We start from the raw sequence: 6,032 nt of genomic DNA, 5'->3' as shown, positions 1-6,032 counted from the left end.
TCCCATCAAGTACCAGGAATTGTATTAAACACCTAAACCTCATGTCCAATCGCACTATGTAGTTAGCCTGTGCATTTCATCGTTCCCCGGAATCCAGATCCTTGAATTCAGGACCAGGCTCAGGCTCCTTAAGGGGACCCCCAGGCTTAGAGCAGAGAGGGATAGAGCGGGATCTGAACCCGATTAACAAAACCCTGGGGGGGGGAAAGATTGCTGGTAAATGGACAGACCTAGGGTCCCCAGTGTTTCTAATGTGCAGAGTATGGGTAGCTATCCAGCAACTGTCCACAAAGCGGCCACTTGTGAAACCGATAGAAGATAGGTTTACCGGGGGTGAGTCCCAACCATGGAAAAGAGCCCTGCATAGCTTTAGGAAAATGATATACTGTAATGTCAAAGCAGTCCTAGCCCTGTTGGACACATACTGTCTTTCAGCAGACAAATATTGCACTTGGCCCATAATTACAAAGGTCAGCAATACAAAAAGGAGAATACTCTAAAATATCACTTAGATAGAGTCTATTTGCCAGGTGTATATAAGGATGTTGCAAGATTTTGTGCCTCGTGCATGAGATACCAACTGACTAGCTTCCCAGGTGTACCCAGGGCCCTCCTTTGCATCCTCCTAATGATTCAGACATCTTTCTAAAGTATAGGAATAGATTTATTAGTACCTTAACACCATCAGCCCAGGGGCATAAATATATCTTGTTGTTGGTAGATTATGCTACTACATTTACAGAGGTGATTCCTCTAACCAGCATGACCACAGTAGCGGTGGCCAAGGCTATGACTACCTTCTTTTCCCGAGGAAGATTTCCATGGGAAATATTGATGGACCAGGGGATAATACAACTCCGTACTAAAGTATAAGACCCCCAGATGGACGCTCTAGTTGAAAGATATAATAAAACCATAAAGAATATGCTACAAAAGATAATCAATGAACCATAAAGAATATGCTATGAAAGATAAGATAATCAATGAACCAGGGAGGGACTGGGATCCTAAACTACCCATTGTTCTTTTGCCATTCAGACTCAAAAGCAATCATCCACAGGTTATTTCCCTTTTGAGTTGTTGTTCAGGAGGAAACCCTCAAACGTTATTGGACATGGCAGCTGAACAATGAATAAAGGAGAAAGAAGAATGTGTAACCCCCCTAGAGTATGTATTAGAATTAAGAGAAACCATAACCACACTATGGGATTAAGTACATGAAATCCTAGAAAAGCCACAGATATAGCATAAATGGCCCTATGATAAGGGTACTAAATTAAGAGAATTTTCTAAAGGAGATAAATACTTGGTTCTGCTCTCTACTAAAGGTAATACGCTCTTAGCAACGTAGCAAGTTCTGTTTGAGGTTCTTAAAAGAGTATTACTAGTAACCTATTTGATAGCCACACCATACAAAAACAAGGAAGAACAGATTTTCCATGTAAATCTGATAAATAAATAGGAAGAAGAAACACTGAGGACAATTCCAGAGTAGCTTCAATGTGTGCCACTAATACACAACCTAAAGATATTCCTACCCTTCCCCCTACCTACACAGGGATAAACATCCTAAATATTGGGGCTATATTAAATTAGGGCCTGAAGCAACAGTTATATCATTATGTTGGTAAATATCCCATATTATTTTCTGGGGTTCCCGCACAAACCTCTCTTATAGAACATGATACCATGACAAGCGAAAGCCAGGTAATGAAACAAAGGCCCTACCAAATTTCGGTGGCTATGCAGGAAGCCTTGGAGCAGGAGATCACTTTGATGTTAGAAGCAGACATCATAGAGCCCAGCCATAGTGATTGGTGTTCTCCAATAGTCCTGGTACCAGAAGGAGACAGAGGTTTTTGCATCAATTTTAGACACCTAAAACCATATCAAAGTTGATACCCATCCCATTCCCTGGATTGATGAACTAATAGAGCAGTTAGGATGGGCCGCTTAATGAACATACTTGACCTCACAAATGTGTAGCGGCAGTTATCTCTCACAGCTTTTTCAACACCTGCTGAACTCTTCAATTTCAGGGTATTGTGCCTTGGTCACCACGTTGCTCCCAGACATCCTTCAAAAGGCTTTTTGATTCTTTACCAAATCCCCATCATGGATATGCAGCTACCTATCTAGATGACACTCACCTAGTGCATTTGACTCAAGTGTTAAACTCTCTCCTTCAAGCAGGCCTTATGATAAATCCCAAAAAATCCACCAAAGCGACTGATCATATCCATAGTATTTAGGGTTCTCAAAGAGGGCAGGGACCCTACAACTGCAAATGGATAAGATAGAGGTACATCAGGTCCCCGGACCTTCCCCTAAATGAGAAGTCAGCTATTTTTTAGTGTCAGTTGGTTATTATCAGAGATTCAAACCCCAGTTTTTGTAAGTTGCCGGTCCCCTTTCAAATTTGTTAATCAATTGGAACCACTTCCGGATAAACCAATGGTTGGAAATACATGACCACAGCTAGAAAAGCCACAGATATAGCATAAATGGCCCTATGATAAGGGTACTAAATTAAGAGAGTTTTCTAAAGGAGATAAATACTTGGTTCTGCTCTCTACTAAAGGTAATACGCTCTTAGCAACGTAGCAAGTTCTGTTTGAGGTTCTTAAAAGAGTATTACTAGTAACCTATTTGATAGCCACACCATACAAAAACAAGGAAGAACAGATTTTCCATGTAAATCTGATAAATAAATAGGAAGAAGAAACACTGAGGACAATTCCAGAGTAGCTTCAATGTGTGCCACTAATACACAACCTAAAGATATTCCTACCCTTCCCCCTACCTACACAGGGATAAACATCCTAAATATTGGGGCTATATTAAATTAGGGCCTGAAGCAACAGTTATATCATTATGTTGGTAAATATCCCATATTATTTTCTGGGGTTCCCGCACAAACCTCTCTTATAGAACATGATACCATGACAAGCGAAAGCCAGGTAATGAAACAAAGGCCCTACCAAATTTCGGTGGCTATGCAGGAAGCCTTGGAGCAGGAGATCACTTTGATGTTAGAAGCAGACATCATAGAGCCCAGCCATAGTGATTGGTGTTCTCCAATAGTCCTGGTACCAGAAGGAGACAGAGGTTTTTGCATCAATTTTAGACACCTAAAACCATATCAAAGTTGATACCCATCCCATTCCCTGGATTGATGAACTAATAGAGCAGTTAGGATGGGCCGCTTAATGAACATACTTGACCTCACAAATGTGTAGCGGCAGTTATCTCTCACAGCTTTTTCAACACCTGCTGAACTCTACAATTTCAGGGTATTGTGCCTTGGTCACCACGTTGCTCCCAGACATCCTTCAAAAGGCTTTTTGATTCTTTACCAAATCCCCATCATGGATATGCAGCTACCTATCTAGATGACACTCACCTAGTGCATTTGACTCAAGTGTTAAACTCTCTCCTTCAAGCAGGCCTTATGATAAATCCCAAAAAATCCACCAAAGCGACTGATCATATCCATAGTATTTAGGGTTCTCAAAGAGGGCAGGGACCCTACAACTGCAAATGGATAAGATAGAGGTACAACAGGTCCCCAGACCTTCCCCTAAATGAGAAGTCAGCTATTTTTTAGTGTCAGTTGGTTATTATCAGAGATTCAAACCCCAGTTTTTGTAAGTTGCCGGTCCCCTTTCAAATTTGTTAATCAATAGGAACCACTTCCGGATAAACCAATGGTTGGAAATACATGATCACAGCTTCCAATAATTAGAATATATCCCACACAGCAGTGTTCTTATTCTTCAATATGCACATTTTCACAAAATCTTTGTATTACAAATTGATGCTTTGAGGTCATGGACTGGGGGATGTTTTGTCATAACCCAATGATCAGGGAAACCTCTGATCCCGGCTATACTTATGCCTTACGTTCTTACCAAGGGAGAGAAATTACTCCACCATTGAAAAAGAATGTCTTGCCATTAAGTGGGCAATCAAGGCCCTACAATACAACTTGCTGGAACATACAATCTTTTTACTGTAACCATGCACCATTAACGTGGCTTGCTGAAAATAAAGATACAAACCAGTCTTGCAATATTTTTTAGTCTTACAAAATGTCACCTTTTAGGCCCTCCATAACCCTGGAAAATTACAAACCAGTGTGGATTTCCTCTCCCATTATCTGAGGCCTGCATGGCACAAACAGTCATTCCTAGGAGAGGACCAGTGTGATGAGCCATGGAAGACTTAGTGAGAAATCCAAGATGGCTGCCTGCATGCTTCTTGGAGGAAGGCAGGAAACTGCCTAGTCTTCCTGAAGAGCACAAATTTAACTCCACAGGAAGACAAACTTGCAGTGCTCTGGGGGAAAGTGAGAAAGAAGACAGCAACAGGGAACAGAAGTCATAGAGGGTGGAGGTGGATGGAACCGAGAACTCGCAGGAGCAGTGTGAGTGGAGCAAGAGTGAGGAGTACATGCTGGAATTCATGGAAAGTGGTAAATACCACCCGGCCAGGAAACAAGCCGCAGTGAGCAGAACGGCCCCAGGCGTGAGACCCAGGCAATCGAAGACCAGGCAGATGATCCTGGGAGCCCAGGAAGGCAGAAAAGTACAGAGGAACCCACCACCTGACTCTGTATGAGGGTCATGGGCATAGGCAAGTGTCTTTTTTAGCAGTTAATGCGCTTGTGGTGGTTGGGTTTACCACCATTTGAGAAAGAAACAAGAGAAAATCTGCACTTAAATCGGTGAAGAGAACCAGAAACTGTCACTCCAAGGTGGTTTGAAGCACAATTAATTAGTGTGATTAATAACCACCCTACTGATAAAGGTTTTATTTGTGTGAATTGTCCAGAGGATACCTACAAGTTGGTAGCATGGCAGTCAAGGTGAAGACACAGGATGTCCAAAAATTAGAAAAAGACGGGAAAAGAGTCACGAGAGCGGAAAGGAATACGCCAAATCCCTACTAGAGGATGGGAACTGAAATAACTATATAAAATACAAATGTCCTCTGTGTTTATTTCATTCTTATCCAGTTACATAGTACCTTTGATCAATTTGTTGTTCAATAGTTTTGGGGAATTTAGTGTTACAAAGATATTTCAAGTCAGCATTAAAAGGTTAAACGTTTTGCAATATTTTGACAGTAGAAGATGTGTTTTTAAGTTAACGTACTTTAGCATAGTTTTCAGGATTTGCATGAAATTTGGCTGATGCTTACCTTTTTTAACGTACTCTTGATAATTTTAATGTGTTTTGATTTGTAAGGTAGTAAAAGACATCAGGAGTATATCCCATAGACCGGGTTAAGATCTGGGCAAGTAAGTGAAATTTACAACAATGTCTCAACCGGATTCAATGAGGAAGACAGATACATGTGTATGTATACAAGATTACAAGGAAGAAGCAAAAAGGGGAGACTCCTGGTAGTTTTTCAGAAGTGCTCATGGCATCATATATTTAAAACCACAGTTTATACAAAACAGTTATATCTGCACTGTGAGCATGCATTGCAAAGGCAACCTAAAGGAACTTGGTGCATATTGTGCTTGTGATCCAATGAGTGACGGCACAAGTGACAAGTGAAAAACACAGTGAGAGACGCATGGTGACAAGGTGATGAAAGAATTGGTACAAGGATCATTGGTTCAGCAAAAATAGTTGTTTACAGTGATTAAACAAGATTTAAAACTTTTCATGAACCAAAGTTGAATGTGCGCCGTGAGTTGCGCTGTAAGATCGGTCAACAGAGTTTCAATCCTATTTAATCAGGATCATCTTCAGGAACTGGTTGCCAAATTTGGGGTGCTCTATAAGAGACGAAGGGGAGATTTCAGTAAGGGAACAGGGTAAGGGGGCACTGGGTCAAAATGTCATGTGAGGTGGGAGGAAGGCAGCCTACCTTTAGGGGGCAGACAGGTATGCCAACTGGTTGGTCAATTAACCAGCATATGAAGTGGGACCGTGGGCACAGTCCGTCCTAAGTCAGGGGAGGCTATGCGCAGTCCTAGGAATGAAACGGATGGTCATATGTGGGTTGACAAGGAACCA

This window comes from Lissotriton helveticus, chromosome 4_1 (genome assembly GCF_964261635.1).
Source record: "Lissotriton helveticus chromosome 4_1, aLisHel1.1, whole genome shotgun sequence".
Lineage (NCBI taxonomy): Eukaryota > Metazoa > Chordata > Amphibia > Caudata > Salamandridae > Lissotriton > Lissotriton helveticus.
The sequence above is the reverse complement of the archived record's forward strand: the minus strand, read 5'-3'. Positions refer to the sequence as shown.